This window comes from Mauremys reevesii, linkage group 2 (assembly GCF_016161935.1).
Source record: "Mauremys reevesii isolate NIE-2019 linkage group 2, ASM1616193v1, whole genome shotgun sequence".
Taxonomy (NCBI): domain Eukaryota; kingdom Metazoa; phylum Chordata; order Testudines; family Geoemydidae; genus Mauremys; species Mauremys reevesii.
The window spans coordinates 43437690-43456705 of NC_052624.1; the positions used below are offsets into that span (position 1 = coordinate 43437690).

Here is a 19016-nt window from a genome sequence, read left to right on the forward strand (position 1 = left end):
CTGTCCAGAGCACCAGAATGAAAAACAGAAAATAATTTAACTGAAATGTCTTTGGGGTTTTGTTAATGATTTAAGTGATAATACACACCAGGGAAACAAAACTAAATGAATCCTGAATATCTCTGACCCTGAGCAGTGCTTTTACAACCCTCCCCCGAACTCAACCAGTCACCTCTGGAAACTCTGGGTGTAATCATGCATAGTTCCTGATAAGTGCTGTCAGTAATGGTGTCAGAAAACACTGTGAAGAAGGAATATATGAAGTCCCTTCCGAAACCTTACAGAACTTTTTAAAGAGTATTTTAACAATGCTTAAATGCGCCCTATAAAGCAAGCCAAAACATAACACTTAACAAAAACGTTGCTCAATGAAGCCCTTAACGTGCATTAAAACTCTCCTCAGCATAAAACAACGGTCCAAGGTGTTAGCCTTGAGGGCCCTCTTCAAATTGTCTGCTTTAAGTTAGTACATTAATGTCAGCGGCAGGGGATCAAAACCCACTGAGGTGTCACACAACGAAAGCATGTGGCAATGTTCTATTGAGCTTTTCCAGCAGCACCATAGCATCACAATAGTGTCCCTCAGCACAGTCACAAGTCATTTTCTAGTTCCATGATGTAGAAGCATGCAACATCATGAATTTCCCTGGCCTGCTGGGAACCAGGATCTGTATGCACATGTGTGGGATCTGATTGCCTGTACAGGCTTTGAAAAACACACCTGTCCTGTGCCCACCTGAAGTGGGGTGGTGACCCCACTCCTGCCCTGAAGGCTTAAAACAGCCCTGGGAGAGGGCTGTGGCAGGGGAAAGGCTGAGCTGATTGGAAAGCAGCCACAGCTGTGGCTGGCTTAATGAGGGCCCAGCTGGCCCTTATAAGAAGGCTGTGAGCCAGAGGCCCAAGAGAAGTCTCTCTCCAGGCAGGGAGAGAGCAGGGCCTGGCTGCCTGCAGAAAGGGCACTGGGAGTGAAGCAGGGCTGTGGAGAGCCAGAGGAGCAGGGGAGCTCCAGGCTGGCAACTCCCCAGGCTGCAGGGCCTGGTCCAAGGCCCATAGAGGTACTGGGAGGCAGAGGAAGGCAGCAGGTCTGAACCTCCTTGCCTATGATGAGTGGCTTTTACACTGCAGTCTTCCCCAGGGAGCAGGGGCTTGACGATGACTGGCAGCAGCCCAGACTGAGGCAAGGTGGGGATTAGAGGGTTTGGGGTTCTTCAGAGAGGGGAGACCCAGAGGCAGAGTGTGGAGGTATTGCCAGGGGGCAGCACCCCAGATAAAAGGGCACCGGGGTCCAGGAGGGACACGGGGCCAGCAGCAGCGGGACACCGGCCTGCAGAGGGCGGTCTGAGGCTGGAAAAGAGCTAATTCCCTGAGACGACCAGCAGGAGGTGCCGCAGAGGTGAGTCCCATACCATCACACCACTCACTGTGAAAGTATTCCCCTTTAGCTCCACATATGTTGTGCAAGGCACAGCACACCATGATAATCTGAAGCACATTGGCAACACTGGCATCCACACTGGGCTGGATGCATTATCAATGGGCTTTCAGCCACCCAGAGGTGCACTACATCACCATTCTGCAGTTACTCAGTCTTTAGTTGAATTCCCTTTTTCTTGGGTCAGCAATATCAGGGTACAGCTTCATGAGCCATGATAGGAACAGGTATGTGATGTCTGTGATCACGAGTGCTTGGGGGAGCCCTCACTGAAAATGCCAAGGTCAGGGCAGGCTGCAGAAGGGAGAACAGATATTCCCAAAACTGGTGGTTAACACTGAAGTTAAACTCACCAACTAGTCACAAACTGTACTTCTGATCTCCCATACTGGTTATCAAGAAGCAAATAAATACATCTCACTGCCCCTTTATCGCATTCCAGTTTTCTGGCTCCCAATCAGCACTTAGGTCCAGTACAGTGAGAAGTTATTCAAAAACTCTGCTCACTGTACAGAATGTTCTTCTGATCCCAAAGGGCCAGACACATTGCCAAGTCAATATTAGGTTGGATCTTACCAAAATACCACACTGCCGGCCAATCCTTTAGCATCTAAAACTAAAGGTCTATTAGGAAAAAAGAAAGAACAAAAAGAGAGTTTTAAAATGGTAAAGCAGTCAAATACATACACAGACTTCAAAGTCCATATATCAGGTTCTTAGAAGTATTGGTGAGTTTATTGGCTTGAAAGTTCCACAACTTGGATGGGTCATTCAGTCCTTTGTTCAGAGCTTCATTTGCAGAAAAGTTACTCCAGAGGTAGGAAGCAGAAATGAAGACAAAATGGAGATGATGCCTTTTATATTCTTTTGCCATGCAGCTTGTATTTCCCTTGTCCCAACACAAGCTTCACAGCACATGACATGGAAAAGCCTTAGCGTTCTTTGTCCACAGGCATACCACTTGTCTTGCTGACTTATAAGGTGTATCCCTGGTTCTTTCCATGGGTTCATCATATAGTTGATGGGCCATTGAACAGGCTATGCAGTGCTGATGCCAATCTGTCTGGGGGAGTCACCCTGAAACACAGCACAAGTTTGGAAATACAGATATACCATATATATCTATAACTCACAACACAAAGGTGATACAAACATATAAACAAGATTATCATACTTGATAAAGTATAACATTTTTGCAGTTACCTTACATGGCATATCTGGTCAGATTCCTTGCAATTTTATAATAACAATATCATAAAGTGTCTCCCATAGTCCATACAGTGTCACAAGGTCCCCCCAAGAAAAATGTTGGCACTGAAACACAGTACTGTCGTTTCAGGGGAATAAAGTCTCTTCTTCCCCTTTCCCCCCACCCCCGTGGTACAACCCCAACCTCCTGAGCACCCTGGCATCATGGACCTTTCCAGTATGTCCAATGTTCATGTTCATGAACCAACCCCAGTGGTCCACTAAACCTTAGAGAACCAGCAAATAGTAACCATTTTGGTTTATGTATTCACATTCCCCTTTTGGTGGGCAAATCATAGGGATGTATGTTCCATCAATGGCCCACACTTAGTTCAAAAACCCCATCCACTGAAATCCCACAATAATCTCAGAGAGTTGTGTTATGAAAACCACTCTGGGGTACATCACAGTATTGATAAACCTGTGCAATCATCACTCTCACAGTTGACTTCCCATCCCCAAACTGGTTTGCAACTGGCCAGTAGTTGTCAGGTGTTGCTAGCTTCCAAAAGGCAATAGTCACCCTCTTCCACACTGGTACTGGTTTCTGAAATTGAGATGTCTGGTGCTAGAGGGTTGGTACAAGCTCCTCACAACTCGATGAAGGTCTACTCCCTCAGTCTGAACTTCTGCAGCCTCTGGTCATTCTCATAGATTTCCAAGAAGATGTGGTCCCACCACAATATACTGGTTCTCAGGACCAGAAGAGGCCAGAATCCACTCATGGGCATATCATGGCAATCCCAGCACTCAACACATCTGTTCCTGGGGACCACAGTGGGTATTCATTCCCCCTCTGGGTTAGCTGTCTTCACAGTCTCAATTTTTTCTGGATCATTTCTCTTCAGTATCTGGTACTGCACTGCATGAACATTTGCCCAGTGAGCAGTAGCAGGAACGTAACCACATCAACATATACTTGCCACTCCAATGCAGTTTGGCAGAAGGGCGAGTGACTGGGAGCTGCCATCACCAAATTTGTGAAAATGATATATAGTACTAGCAACATGCAGCAAAGAGGTTCCCAGAGCATCTCCCCTGATGCACAGAACTCTGGGTTACCACCTCTGAAATGGTCGCATTACTGTCACATACCGAAAAGCAGCAGTGTGGACATAGGTATCTGCCTGTGCACAGCATGTACCTGTGCTCAGCACTGCACATGTGGACACTGCAAGGGTACATGTGCTAGTGGTACAGGGACAGGTACCCAGGGAAGTATGCAAGTGTAGATGTAGCCTAAACGTGCAAGAAATGATCATGGGTACAAAGAAATCTTGAAAAAACTTGCAGCATTGGAGAGCCACTGGACCACAAATCAGTGCTGACAGTGAGTCAAGCAACTTAAAATCTACTACCACCAGGTCACTATCAGGGCTGGGCCATGGGTTGTCAGTGTGCCCTGGTCAGCTGCTTAGGAGATAAATAGTGGGGTCAGGAGCGAGCTGGGTCCAAATGCCAGGAAGTCAGGATCTGGTGCCAGATGGCAGGCAGATAGCAGGGTCGGAGTTGAGAAAAGTCAGGATACCAGGAAATTGGAATCAGGCACCAAGTTTCAGGTGGAGACAAAGTTGAGGACAAACCAACATCAGAAAATGGAGTCTAGCGTCTACAGTAAAAAGGTCTGGAGCAGAAGCAAGCAGGCGGCCTGTGTCGTTGCTCATGATGGCTTCCTGGTTTAAATACTAGCATCAGCAATCAGTGACTGTGAGGGGCCACAACTCAGGCCCTACTGGGCAGTACTTCCTGCTAAGCCTAACTTCACTGGGCCCTACAGCAGAAACTCATGTCCAGCAATTGTTAACCAAGATTTCCAATACAGTGCCATAGACACTCAAGCACAAGTTCGGAAACACTGACTCCATAGATGTGGGTCCCAGGTACTCAGGTTTACAAAGCAGTGTAGACAGATACTGGGAGACCTGACTTACCCAACTGAAATGGAGAAAAACTGTGTTTTAAATAATTTTATCTATTTGGGGGCCTATCCAATAAATTTAAAGAGAGACACAGTAATGAAGGCTGCAACTGACAGCTCTCTATATTGATAGAAAATATATACGTTAATTGTTAATTTTAGAAAAAAGCCACTATCGGTTTCAAGGCAGCATCCAAGGCAGAGGATTTGAATGTAACTGAAGCTTATAATAGGGCCTGATCCAAAGGCTACGAGAGAAAGTAAATCCCCATGGTAGCACTAGTTCCGATTTTCTTAGAAGATACTTAGAAAGTCCATGTAGTATAATCTGCTGTTCTACTGCTTATAAGTGGCAATGACTTATTATATTTCCTATTTGCCATTAATTCTACCTTTCATATTAAAAAAAAGATAAGAAATAATATTCTTCCTTGGACTAATTTTTCTTTTTAATTCCTGAAAGAATTTTTAAGGGTTTCATAGTTTAGTATAGAGTTCTGTGGCACCTTATAGACTAACAAATGTATTGGAGCATGAGCTTTCGTGGGTGAATACCCACTTCATCTGATCCGAAACCATGAAAGCTCATGCTCCAATACGTTTGTTAGTCTATAAGGTGCCACAGAACTCTTTGCCGCTTTTACAGATCCAGACTAACACAGCTACCCCTCTGATATAGCTTAGTATAACAACTCATTTTTAAAGCCTCATATTTCTATGGACAAGGTGTGTTTTATGTTGGTTATGTCAACTGAAAAAATTGCTAAGGCAATGGCAGGTAAGGAACATAAAGGTGAAGTTCCTTAGCAAGAAGATCTTTCAAACAACTCTCACCCTAAAGTGTTTTTTGAAGTCTATAGGCCCAGATCCTGCAAACACTTCTGCACATCCTTAGCTTTACTCTCATGAACACTCTTCTTGAATTCAATGTGTCTTTCATTTGAGTAAAATTAAGCACAAAAGTAAGAGTTAGCAGGATTGGGGCCAGAGCAATTACTCATCTAGGATTAAGGAAAATGGACATTAGATATTCCATTCCCATGAAAAACTGTGATTTTTAATGAGTAATTGAGTGTGCTGTAAATTCGCAGGAAACATTGTGTACTGTGATGTAGTCTGGTTCTAAGGCATGAATTGCAATGAATATATTGTGTCTAATTCCTATGCAAAACAGTTACTTTAAATCAGGAATTCTCTCTTTTCCTCCGAAGCTTTGATTACGCTGAAAAATTTACCCATCGGATGTCAGACCATGGGGCTGCCAAACCAGAATGGAAAAGGTGAAACCAAATGTTGTTCTCCTCCATTTCAGGAACCAGGGTTGAACTAGGGCTCAGCAATGGCTTCTGAAATGGTGCTGAATATGGTGTGACTCTGCACTTGCAGTTAACCCATTTTCCTGGTGTGGAAAAGACTTAAGCCTCTGGGCTGTTGCATGCAGACACTTCCTGAGGTTAAAAATCATTGTGGCTGTGACACAGTGTCACACAGGTGGTTGATTACTCTGTGTCAGCAGCTCTTGTCAGGCCTGACATACTCACTACACCTAACACACTATTGTCATCATCTGTATCTAAAAGGTGTCAGGTCAGATATCATTGGAAACTGATCACACACTGATCATTAATATTCTTGTATGATTTATGTACGACATGAGTACAAAGAGTTATGGATATAGGCTAGAATTGTGTTCTTAAAATGTGTTTGGCACACAGTGCATAAGCCCGATCTCCTCTAGACAAAGAGATGTTTCTTTGTCTCACTAGCCTGGTCGTCAGGCGGAGACAATAAGGGCACATTTACATAAAAGGTAAACAAAGCCATTGAGCTAACAAGGGGCAGAGGTAATGACTCAGCTATTACCAGCATGAAATCTTCAACACACCGCACAGCGTGTCTTCCCAGAAGGAGAAAGGGAACTTTATCAGAGGATACATTTCAATGGCTTGCTGTACAACAAAGATAGGGGATATGACCTCAAATGATAATTGAATTAACTGACTGTATACAATATTACTGTATTATAAAAGTGTATCAAGTAAGGTCTTTTCTGAAAGCTAATGACACATTGGTAATTAATATAACTGTAAAATGTATGTATTAACATTATATGAGGAATTATGAATGCTCACTGATATTATGCTTGAAAGTCTGTGGCCAGAAAAAGGGAGAAACAGGTTTTCTCCTAGATGGGAGGGAAGGCAGCTATCTACCTGTCTCCAATGAAATTAAGCAAGGTGTGACCAAAAACAGTGGATGCCCTATTTACATACAAACTGGCAGGAGGATGGGAAGTCTGCAGGAAGGGGGAAACAGCACGAGGTCACACTGAGTCTGGGGACAAAACAATGAGTCTGGGAAGATATAAGGAGAGGAAAGCGGCCATCTTGGCATCCATCACTGGACAGACACAAGGGGCCAGAGCTCTTGCAAGATGGGTCCTTCAGCCACAGGAGATGAAGTCTGTGGGAACTGAATATAGGTGAAAAACCTGCTTAGGCCAAGATTTTTCAGCCAGGAAGACCAGGGAAACCAGCACCTTGTACTTCTGTGGAAAGTCCTGACTGAGAGAAAGTCAGCCATGGCTGGGAAGAAAAAGATTGGTAAGAAATCCACTTTGAACAAACACTGGAGCTTGGTAAGTTAGGTCTGAGCCATTAGAAAGTGTATTTTTTATTTTTATTTGCTTGTAATCACTTTTGTCTTTATTCCTTGTACTTGAACTCATGTATAAATGTTTTTAATCTAAATCAACCCAATGCTGTGTTTGATTTGAAGTGATTATTAATTCCAGTTAAAGCAACACGCTGCTGTGCTTTTGTCTCTTTCAAGGAGCAACGGTCCTTATTACTCCTCTGAATGTTCCAGGAGAAGGATGGACATTTCAAGGCAGAGAGTTTGGGGGAATTTTGGGGACTGGCAGTGTATTGGGCTCACGTGGCTAGTAGTAACTAAGCCTGGCGGAGACCAGAGTGTGGCTGGGGTGTGACAAGCAGCGGGCGTCTGGAGTCAGTTGCTGAACTAGGGCTACTCAATGCACAGACACAGAGCATGCTTGTATGCTGGCTAGGAGAGTACAGACAGGGAGCTACAGAAGCAGAGCAATTTAAGGCACCCAGGCAGAGGTCCCCAAACTGTGGGGCACACCCTTTCTAGGGGGGTGGGAAGAACCATTCAGGGGGACACGGCTGAGCCCGGGCCAACCCCCACGGGGGATGGGAAAGGAGTGCCACTCATCTCTGGCTCTGGCCCTGGCCCTGGTCCTGGCCCTGACCCCGGCCAGTGGCTCCACTCTTGGCCATGGCTGCAGGCTCCGTGCCTGCAGCCCTGGCTGCCAGCGAAGACCTCTGGCCAAGGCTCTGCTCCCATCCCCAGCTGTGACCCCAGCCTCAGCCCCCTTACCTCTGTCTGTATCCCCCCTCCTGGAGCCACAGCCCGCTCCCGGCTGGGGGTGGGACATGGATAGGGGTTGGGGGGGAGTGAGGTTAAAAGTTTGGGGACCATAGAATTTTGACAGTGGCATATCAAGCCCTAATGCTAACAAATGTGACTCCACTGATGTCAAGGGAGTTTCACCCCTTACTCACCACAGCTATATTTGACCCAGTGGCACATGGGGAACTGACTGTAAAACATTGTCTGAATAAAACTATGTTCTTTTATTGCTGTCTCAGAAAAAGATTTACTCCCACATTGGTGGAGGCAACAGGGAGCTTTCAAGTTTTGTTGTCAGATTCCATAAATTGAAACCTTTGGAGCTGGCTGGAATCATGAGCCTCTATTGGTTTCTACTGAAACTAGCAAAACAGACTCTGAATTCTATACTTGGAGATTATCCTACCACCTAAATCTAGCAAGCTGTTCACAGTAACTTGTGTGTTTGTACTGGCCACTATTCAGTTCCATTACTCAAATGGAGCCTATTAAAGCACCTTTGTCTAATAAGCAAAATGAATGTGTTGAAGAGGGTAGTTTTTCATAAATTCCTTATCTTCTGCCAAGGGATTTTGTTAGAAAAAATACAAAAGGATTTTATAGTTTATCTGAAAGAGAGAGAAGCTCTGGGGATCCAATTTAATGCTTTTAGTTTGTCTCCCCAGTCTAGTATGTGGAAGGAGTTCTGCTTTGGCTATGGGGATATTTAGTGTCTAAATCTGAGAGCATGCATTGGATAAAGGGAAAATAATCCTTTTGTGCAAATATGGCTAATGCGATAGATAATCATAGTACATCAGTAAGCTGTCCTGTTGAAATAGCCATTGCTTTTGGCATTTGACTGTAAGTTTGCTTTTTATTAAAAACAACAAACAAAGCAATCAAGCTTTAGAATAAGATTTTTCTCTGATATGCAACCACACAGATGGTAATCCCATTTTGACATCTGGCCAGGTAACCCTCTTCTTCTTCACATGGCTATTCTTAGGCTGTGTAGCAAGGTCAAGCACGCATCGCCATGGTGCCTCCTGCTGGTTACCTCAGGAATGAGCTCTTTCAGGCCTGGAGCACCTCCTACTGGCCGGTGTCCCTCCTAGACCCCGGTGCCCTTTTCCCTTGGGGTGCTCCTCATAGCAGCATCCCCACACTCTGGGTCTCCCTTCCCAGGGGAACCTCCTCCCCCTATGCCCACCTTACCTCAGTGACTACTGCCAGTCAGGGCTGCCCGGGGGGGGCAAGAGGGGCAATTTGCCCCAGGCCCCGCAGGGGCCCCCACGAGAGTTTTTCGGGGCCCCTGGAGTGGGGTCCTTCACTCGCTCCGGGGGGCCCAGAAAACTCTTGCGGGGCCGGGCCCAGGAGCTTCTTCCGCTCCCGGTCTTCGCCGGCGGGGGGTCCTTCCGCTCCGGGGCGGAAGGACCCCCCACTGGCGAATTACCGCCGAAGCCGGACCCGCTGCCGAAGTTCAGCTCGGTCTTCGGTGGTAGTTCGGTGGCGGGGGGCCCTTCCGTTCCGGGACCCGCCGCCGAAGTGCCCCGAAGACCCGCGGCGGGCCCCCCCGCCGCCGAAATACTGCCGAAGACCAGGCTGCACTTCGGAGGTGGGTCCCGCTTCAGCGGTAATTCGGCGGTGGGGGGGGGGCCCCGCCGCGGGTCTTCAGGGCACTTCGGCGGCGGGTCCCGGAACGGAAGGGCCCCCCGCCGCCGAAGACCCCAGGCCCCCGGAATCCTCTGGGAAGCCCTGCTGCCAGTCATCATCTAGCCCCCTTTCTCTGGGGCAAACTGCAGCCTGTGATGGCCACTCATCATTGGCAAGAGGGTTGGACCTGCTGCCTTACCCTGCAGCCCCAGTACTTCCCTGGGCCTTCCAGTCAGGCCTCAGCCTGGGAGGTCGCCAGGCCTGAGCTCCCCAGCTCAGCCTGCCCCTTCCCCAGCACTGCTCTGTCCAAGGTACCCTTTTCTCCTTTCAGGCAGCCAGGTCCAGTTCTCTCCAAAGTTAGGAGAGACTGCCTGCCTTCTGGCCCTGCACCCCTTTAATAGCCTGGCCCTGACTGGCTGCCTCCCAGCCTTTTCTGATTGGCTCTCTGCCCCAGCCCTCTCCAAGGGCTGGCTTTTAACCCTTTCAGGGCCGGCATGGGGTGACTGCCCTGCTACAGGCTGGTTAATACTTTTACTGATATATAAATAAAAGCTGCATCAGCATCTTTTCAGCAGCTATAGGATGGACTCAAACTTTCAAGAGAAGAGCTCTTTGTTGCAAGAATCTGTCTTTCTTATTGTTGGAATATAGATATTCAGGCCTGCCTGTAAAGGCCTGTACTTTAAGAACTTAGGTGTACTTTTATCACTTAGCTAGTTAGAGGGGTATAAAAATAAAGAATCAAAATCACAGTCTGCATTGAGGTACTTTAAGGGTTAAATGCTAAATACCAAAGCCAAACAACACTAATTCCCTCTGTCTGGCAAAAAGTGTCTCAGTTTTGCAACTTTGAATGAAAGATTCAAATGAATTTAGTGCCATTGTTTAAAAACTTAACCAAACCAATTCATCTTAAACCTACAAACAGGATTTTACAAACCATGGCTATTGGTTTAGGTCCTTAAAACCTCACATAATTGCACAAAATGGTTCACACACAAAAATTCTCTTTTGTCCAACACCCCTTGCACTGCTATTATTTTTTACACAACTGTACCCAGATTACACTCCCATCTTGTACAATCAGAGACAGTCAAGTTAAACTCCAATAGAAACCCTTTACATTCCTTTAGTGGTTTTGATTAACTCATCCAATAGTCAAATAATATAGATCAGAGGATCTGGCTGCTTGCTGCCTGCAGCAGTCCTTTACAGACCATTTCCGTGGGAAAAGGGCCCATTTTCCCTCAGAATAGCTATAAAACTCTTGGGGACAAAAACATAGTGGTGGTGGTAGCCACCTGACCCCCTAGTGTAATTTAACTACAAAGGTTCCACTCAATGTGACTGTACCAAGTTGCACAAATAATTACATTTACATAACTGGGTTTTATCATCAAACCAAAAACTTCCTTCTTATAACACCACCACTGTAACTCTTTAACATCTTCACAACCGTTACCTTTTAACATTTCCACAACTCCCTACAAAATTAAGCAAACTGAGGGGGAAGAAGAAGAAGAAGAAAAGGATACAGTGACCTTGGGATGAAAGACTTTGTATGCGTAGTCTCTCAGTTCCCTCTTTTCTATGTGTATGTCTATTTCTCATCATTCCCTTTAGTCTTAGATGGAAACACCCTTGTTTGTCACCTTTTCAAACCAGCCTCCCCTCTAGCAAGGCAATAAATCCAATTTTACAAATTGCCATTATAGCATGTCTTATTTGCCTTTTCAGAAAAAAACAGATATTAAAATGCAGTGATGTTTAAAACATGAGTGGGATGCAGTGCACCTGTCAGAACATCTTCACTTATAGGTTACAACCTAACGTCTGTTTAAAGAAATGCAATTAGTTTCTGGAGGTCTAAAGTCAAATACATTGTCTTAGAAAGTAGCTTTAAAGCAAGCCACAAAGCTCTGTACTTGGTAATTTAAATGACTGACCATTCAATTTATGAGCATTCCCAGCAATAAAATTCAGTCTGAACTTAATAATAGCACATTTTATGTGACAACGATGACAATTACAATCTATAGTTACTGCAGTCATCTTTTGGTCTAAGGAAATATGACAGTATTAATTATACACACTTGCCATTTGTCAGACTTAACTTGGCAGGCGATTGCGCTCGGAACCATCTCCAGCTTGACTTCTACATTTTCCATTTTCTAATCCGCTGGAACGAAGATAATTAGAATAGAGAAAAATTAGTGGCTTTCTTTTTTCACTTTTTAAAGGATGTACCTCACTACTATCATATGGTGGTACAGGTACAGTACAGAACTCAAGCCGCAATAAGGGTATGCCACTCTGGTTAACCTGTTGGCATTTATGTTACGCAAACCCTGTTAAAAAGGCATTGTGTAACTTATTCATTTTAATTTGCATGGTGCTGAAATTTGACAGAAATTCTCTTAGTCCACATACAATTGTCATGTATTATATATATTTTACTATTTTTGGTCAATATGGGACCCTGTTTTCCATGCTTGTTGAATCATAGAAGATTGGGGTTGGAAGAGACCTCAAGAGGTCAGCTAGTTCAATCCCCTGCTCAAAGCAGGACCAGCATCAACCAAATAATCCCAGCCAGGGCTTTGTCAAGCAGGGCCTTAAAAACCTCTAAGGATGGAGATTCTGAAATAGTTTTTCCTAATATCCAACCTAGACCTCCCCCATTGCAACTTGAGACCATTGCTCCTTGTTGTGTCATCTGCCCCAATGAGAACAGCCGAGCTCCATCCTCTTTGGAACCCCCCTTCAGGTAGTTGAAGGCACAAATCCCCCCTCACGCTTCTCTTCTGCAGACTAAACAAGCCCAGTTCCCTCAGCCTCTCCTCATAAGTCATTCCATATGTGCTGTGGAAATTAAAATGTATTTACTTTCATAAACAGAAATAAAATGTTTTTAAATAAGTTAATTATATTTTTATTCCTCTTCATTTTTTCCATTATTTAGTTATTTTTGTTTGGAAACTTAAAAAGAACATATCTCCAAATCTCTAGGTTTCTTTGCCATCAATTAGAAATAAAATCTTATGTCCCTATTCAAGAAAGCATCTCTACATAGGAAAGCAGCTAAGCACAACTTACCAGAAGCTTAAGTCCCAATGAAGTCAAACAGATCAAGATCAAATTCCTAAGTAGAGATGGAGTTAAGTATGTGCATTAGTGCTTTCCTGAATTGGAGTCTAAATCAGTGAAATCATTCCGAAAAGTCAGTTTCCCTCAATAGCTAAACACCAGTGAACAAACAGAAAAAATGAGACATCTCTCTCCCAACCACCTCAACCCTTTCCAAATGCCTGTTCAAAAGGAGGGGTTTTGAACTATGCCCAGAAGTTCAAAAAATTCAAGTTATTTTGGACCAGAGAGACGGGGGGGGGGGGAGGAAGAGAGAGAAATAGAAAAGGGATGGAGCAAATTCCAAAGTCAAGAGGCCTTCACATAAATGGCTGCTCTCTGTCTCTGATATATCAATAGAGACCCAACTCAAGTGCCTTCACTGATCACAGCTGCAGCAATATGCCAGAGGGAGATAACTTGGTCTCACAGATAAGCAAGTTCTTGGATTTTTAGTGCTTTAAAGGTTAAAACCAACCCTGAGACTCCAGAAGGCCAATACAGATCATGGAGCACTGGTGTCATGTGTTCATGGTGCAATTGTACTTACATATGCTGACTGCTGCATTCTACCTCACCACACTAATTCTAATTCTGTACAGTAGTGATGCTGCTGTAGTTCAGGTCATTACTGCACAGTACTGGAGCATTTTTAAGGGAGCTATTCATGTAGGGAGAAACTCACTGCTGCGCAGAGGACCAATAGAAACCCTACGCACCACTCAAGTCAGCTCTCAAAATATAGCTTGACTCCAATGTAAGTGGTGCATTGATCTTTTGCTCACCTTCTGCACAAAGGTGGATTTCACCCATAATGAAGAGAGGCTGTCAGCTTGGCTAAAACTTCACATTACTGTGATAGATTTAAAAATCCAATTGATTTTGGGAACTGAAATGTGAATTCCAAGCTAAGAGGCATAAACTGAGGTGGAAGTCCCTTGAAATTAAAATTCTCTATGATGCACTGAGCTCCCCTTCTCATGACGTCTTCTTATTTATAATCTAAAACAAACACCCATTTTATTTTCTATGCAGGGGGAGTCATTTGCAAGAATTAGAAGCTTAAATGAAGGGCTGCTTTTCGTCTGTATGCAGTAGGATCATAGTCAGTGGTTGCTGGAAGGGTAGGGGCTTCCTAGGGCTGCAACCTGGAGGGATAAAGGACAGTTCCTCTCTCCTTGCTCCCCGGAAGTTTCCAGAACCTGCCCTAGTTGATTTGGTTAGGTGCTAGGTAGAGGATTTGCACCCTGTAACTTAGATTATAAAATCAAAATGTTTGTGTATTTCAAGGTCACGTGTCCTGGCCTTGAAAAGTAAAAGACAACACAATTATAGGCAGAGAACTTATTTATTCAATTCCCAAGTTCATGTGGAATAGGAGTTTTGTCACATTAAATAGCAACAAAGTTTGGCCACTACTTTTCTGGACTAGATTCTGTAAAAATGTTGACAAAAAGTGTAGCAGAAAACCTGAGCTGTGTAGATTTAGGTCCTAATTTTTATCTGGTTCTCTTCTCTGCTTCCATTATTGTGGTTTCACAATTTCATGTGAAATTCTTTTAAAAAGTCCAATCCAGTTTTAGAGATAGTAAAAGTGTCAGAGAGACTCACTAGACTGAAAACAGAGAATACAGACCGAACTGGTAAAATGTCTTCAAACGAAATGATTGTTTTAAGTGCACACACAGTTTTTGAGTTATTGTTTTTTAATGGGTGCACTGGCTGGCACGGATAATTGTAGCTGAGATTTTTGGTCTGTGTTTAGTTACAGACACAGGATTGCCAAGACCACATTGGAGGCCATTTTTGAAAATTTTGGCGTTAGTACTGAACGTATGTTGCATGCTAATGGTAAGGATATGGACCCCAGAGTTAACAAGCTGTTTCGGGGGTACAGTTCACTGGTAATAAAGTTAAAGATTTAAGGGTGAAAAAGCATGGACAAGTCCAGCACTTGAAGCAGACCAATTTAAGAGCAGTTAACTCAATAAAGGACAGTTACCTGTTCCGTAACTGGCATTCTTTGAGATGTCTTGCTCAGGTGTATTCCACAGTAGGTGTGCGTGCTCGCCACGTGCACCAGTGCCGGAAGTTTTATCCTTAGCAGTACCCATACAGGGGGAGCACCGCTGCAACCCCTGGAGTGGCGCCTCTATATCACGCTATAAAGGGAGCTGCGCACTCCCCCCACCCTCAGTTCCTTCTTGCCAGATAACTCCAACAGAGGGGAAGGAGGGTGGGATGTGGAATACACCTGAGCAACACATCTCAAAGAAAGCCAGTTACGGAACAGGTAACTGTCCTTTCTTCTTCAACTGATTACTCATGTGTATTCCACAGTAGGTGACTCCAAGCTATATCTGATGGAGGTGGGTAGGCGTTTAAGGGTTTCCAGGATGCAGTACCGCCCTACCAAACCCAGCGTCATCCCATGCTTGGGAGACGATCGCATAACGCGAAGAAAAGGTGTGGACAGAGGACCACGTGGCAGCTCTACATATGTCCTGGATAGGGACGTGAGCTACATAGGCAGCCGACGAGGCCTGAGCTCTCGTAGAATGTGCCTTAATGATAGGCGACGGGGGAACCCCTGCCAAGTCATAACACATGCGTATGCATGAGGTAATCCAGCAGGAAAGGCGCTGGGGTGGAAATTGGTTGTCCCCTCATCCGCTTGGCCATTGCAACGAACAGCTGCGAGGATCTCCAGAACGGCCTGGTTCGGTCCAGGTAAAAAACCAGCGCCCTATGCACATCTAGCATGTGTAGGCGGCGCTCCTCATTGGAGGAGTGGGGCTTAGGACAGAGTACCGGTAGGAAAATGACCTGATCCATATGGAAGGTGGAGACCACTTTCGGGAGAAAAGCAGGGTGTGGGTGAAGCTGGACCTTATCCTTGCGAAAGACCATATACAGGGGATCCGAGGTCAAGGCCCTAAGCTCCAAGATGTGATAGCAACAAGGAATGCTACCTTCCATGACAGGTAAGACGAGGAACACATGGCCAAGGGCTCAAAGGGAGGACCCGTGAGGAGGGATAACACTAGGTTTAGATCCCATTGCGGCGCAGGGGGCCTAGCATATGGGAATGAACAATCCAGGCCCTTTAGAAAGTGGGAGGTCATATTGTGGGATAAGACTGAGTGGCCCTGTACCGGCAGGTGGAAGGCCGATATGGCCGCCAAATGCACCCTGATGGAGGTGGGAGCTAGCCCTTGGGTTCTAAGGGACAGGAGGTAATCGAGAATAAGTTGGAGCGACGCAGACGATGGGGAGGTTCCCCGCTCCCTTGCCCACCTAGAGAACCTGGACCATTTGGACAGGTATGTCCGTTGTGTGGACGGCTTTCTGCTTTCCAACAGAACTCGTTTGACGTTCTCCGAACACCTCCCCTCCTCCTCATCTAACCATGGAGCAACCACGCTGTCAGGTGAAGCGCAACCAGGTTGGAGTGGAGGAGGCATCCCCCTTCCTGGGAGAGGAGATCTGGGTGAAGCAGCAGCCTCTGCAGGGTTGCCGCTAGGAGTTGCAGGAGGGTCCCATACCAGTGTTGACGGGCCCAATCCGAGGCTATGAGGATGATTCGCGTCCTGTCTGCTTTTACTTTTTGCAGGACTTTGCCTATCAGGGGGAAAGGTGGGAAGGCATAGAAAAGTTGGCCCAGCCACTGAAGGAGGAAAGCGTCCGAGATCGCTCCCCCTTCCCACCCCTCGCCTGGAGCAGAACTGGGGGCAACATCAGTTCTGGTCGGTTACGAAGAGGTCGACCCGGGGAACTCCCCAGTCCCGGAAGAGCTGTAGGATGACCTCCCAGTGGAGTGACCATGCGTACTGGTGAGAAAAAACCCTGCTGAGGTGATCGGCTCGCACATTGCGGACGCTGGGTAGGTGGAAGGCTTGCAGGGAGATATCGTGGGCTATACAGAACTCCCACAGGCTCAGGGCTTCCAAACACAGGGCCGAGGAGCATGTTCCTCCCTGTCTGTTGATGTAATACATCACAGCTGTATTGTCCGTGAAGACTCTGACCACCTTCCCGCGAAGGTGCCCGCTGAAAGTTACGCACGCCAACCGTATTGCTCTGAGCTCCCTGACGTTTATGTGTAGGGATAATTCCAAGGCGACCATCTCCCTTGTGTTTGAATGCTCCCTATATGGGCCCCCCAGCCCAGGTCCAAGGCATCCGACACCAGGTCTAGTGAGGGGGAGATTTCTTGGAAGGGGACCCCTTGCAACATGTTGTGCGGGAGGGACCACCATTGAAGGGCAGTAACTACCTGAGATGGTATTGTGACAACCTTGTACAGCCCATCCTGGGCCTGGGAATACTGGGAGGCCAGCCAGAGCTGGAGGAGCCTCATTCTGAGCCTGGCGTGGTGAACCACGTATGTGCACACTTCCATGTGACCGAGGATCTGAAGGCACGCCCTCACCATCGTCATGGGGAAGGCCGTGACCGAGGCAATGAGACCTTTGAGGGTCTCAAACATGTCTTGGGGAAGAGAGGCTGTGGCCTCTAATGAGTCCAGTAGTGCTCCTATGAATTCTATGCGCTGAACCGGAACTAACATCGACTTGGTCTTGTTCACCACTAGGCTGAGATCTGCACACATGGACAGGAGAAGTCTCACCTGGGCCTGCACTTGGGACTGTGAGGCACCCTTGAGAAGTCAATCATCCAGGTATGGGAAGATTTGCACCCCCCTCCTCCGGAGGTAGGCTGCTACCATCGTCATGCATTTAGTGAAAACCCGGGGAGCCGTGGAAAGGCCAAACGGGAGGACTGTGAACTGGTAATGGTCCCCCCCTACCAGGAATCGGAGGAAGTGCCTGTGTCCCTCAAATATATTGATATGGAAATACGTGTCCTGGAGGTCCAGGGCCGCGTACCAATCCCCCGGGTCCAGAGAGGGAATGACAGAGGCCAGGGATACGATCTGGAACCTATAGTGGACCATAAAACTGTTGAGATCCTATAGGTCTAGGATGGGTCTGAGCCCCCCTTTCGCCTTTGGGATCAGGAAATACCGGGAGTAGAAACCCTTGCCCTGGAATTCTACCGGTACGCTTTCCACCGCCCCCAGGCGGAGGAGGAGTGCCACCTCCTGGTCTAGGAGGCGGGCGTGCGCCGGGTCCCTGAGGCTCACCCGGGGCGGGGGTGTGTGTGTGAAGTGAGCTGCAACATGTAGCCCTTGGAGATAGTGTTGAGGACCCATTGGTCCGACATTATATGGGACCACTCCACACGGAAAGCAGATAAGCGGTTGCAGAACACAAACTTTATTAAATGGGGGGCTTCCCTGGCAACAGGCCCGGTGGCCCCCTGCAAAGAGTCAAAACCGCCTCTTTCCCTGCCTTTTTCCCTTCGAGGGGCCTGGCCATGGGGCCGAGCGGGACTGACATTGGGACCTATGCCTCTGTTCCCTCAGTCTCTTGGGTGGGGGCTCATATCTGCTCCTAGCAGGGGGAGCCGAAGCCTGCGGCCTGGGCTTGTCCTTCACCAGAGGGATGTACAGGCCCAAGGTTTGCAGGGTAGTGCAGGAGTCTCTCATCCCATGTAGGCGGACATCAGTCTGGTCCATGAACAATGCTTTCCCGTTGAAGGGAAGGTCCTGCATCAAGGACTGGGACTCTGCAGACAGTCCGGACAGGAGAAGCCATGATGCCCTGTGCATGGATATGGCAGAGGCCATCGAGCCGGCTGCCATGCTGGCCACGTCCTATGCCGCCTGGAGGGCTGCTTTAGCCGCTGCTGCTCCTTCCTCTACCAGAGCCCTGAACTCCTTTTTGTCCCACTCCAGGAGAAGAGGTTCAAACTTTGGTAGGGACCCCCATAGGCAGTGATGAGCTGCCAAAATCTTAACAACAACAGGTTCCCTATAAAAAGTTCTGATTTAAGGGATGTGCGACAGCATGTATTTTTTGTACCAATAGGGTTACCATACGTCCATATTTTCCCAGGAGGTGATTAAGAACCGAAAAGCCTGACATGTCCAGGAAAATACAGATGTATTTTAACCCTACCTAAAGTTCTTTTTTAAAAAGATGGGGCTGAACTAGAAATGAGCTCCGTTTCACATGTGTGGGTGGTGATCAGGGACAGTCTCAATTTTTGGGTCTTTTTCTTATATAGGCTCCTATTACCCCTCACCCCCATCCCCATTTTTCACACGTGCTGTCTGGTCACTCTAGGGTGTGCACATGTGTGGGTCCCAGCTGCTCC

General features: G+C 46.7%; 1 long non-coding RNA gene across 1 annotated transcript in view; it reads right to left on the reverse strand.

Moving 5' to 3' along the window:
* Nucleotides 1–2053: 2053 nt before the first annotated feature.
* The window catches only part of LOC120398468, a 108518-nt gene continuing 91555 nt past the window's right edge, over nucleotides 2054–19016 (reverse strand). The window contains exons 2-4 of the long non-coding RNA XR_005594458.1: nucleotides 12765–12810; nucleotides 11762–11847; nucleotides 2054–2509 (exon numbers count right to left, since the gene is read on the reverse strand). This is a non-coding gene — a long non-coding RNA (uncharacterized LOC120398468). The remainder of the gene's footprint in view (nucleotides 2510–11761; nucleotides 11848–12764; nucleotides 12811–19016) is intronic.